The following is a 391-nucleotide window of genomic DNA, read 5'->3' as shown; positions in this document are numbered from 1 at the left end:
TGGGGGGGGGGGGGGTCTCAAAATGGCAAATGAAAATCTGTAAACAAATTTCCGTATTTCAAAAAGCCTACCAGAAACTGCAACTTCTGGTAGCATTAACTGTCAGATTTTCCTTGTTTTGTGCTAAAAATTGTATCAGACACACATCAGACGGAGGTTTTAACTGAGCTATGTTCCGATTAAATGTAACTTGTTTTCTCATTATTATGATGCTCAACTTCGTAAATTACTTTTCTTTTCTTTTTTTTTTCCAGACTCCGTAAATTACTTTTCAAAGGAGTGAGATCACGGTGGAGCACGTACAATTGGAAACACCTGCTACCACGCTTGCACTGTACAAAGCACTGTTCACTGACTTCAGTACTGTGGAATGGCTAACAGCAGCGGCGCC

At 40.4% G+C, this 391-nt stretch overlaps 1 pseudogene; it reads left to right on the top strand.

Moving 5' to 3' along the window:
• Positions 1–391, top strand: part of LOC104996131 — a 78,725-nt pseudogene that overhangs the window by 78,094 nt on the left and 240 nt on the right.

The sequence above is a fragment of the Bison bison genome, unplaced genomic scaffold, assembly GCF_000754665.1.
Source record: "Bison bison bison isolate TAMUID 2011002044 unplaced genomic scaffold, Bison_UMD1.0 scf7180017864289, whole genome shotgun sequence".
Classification (NCBI taxonomy): Eukaryota; Metazoa; Chordata; class Mammalia; order Artiodactyla; family Bovidae; genus Bison; species Bison bison.
The sequence above is the reverse complement of the archived record's forward strand: the minus strand, read 5'-3'. Positions and strand labels throughout refer to the sequence as shown.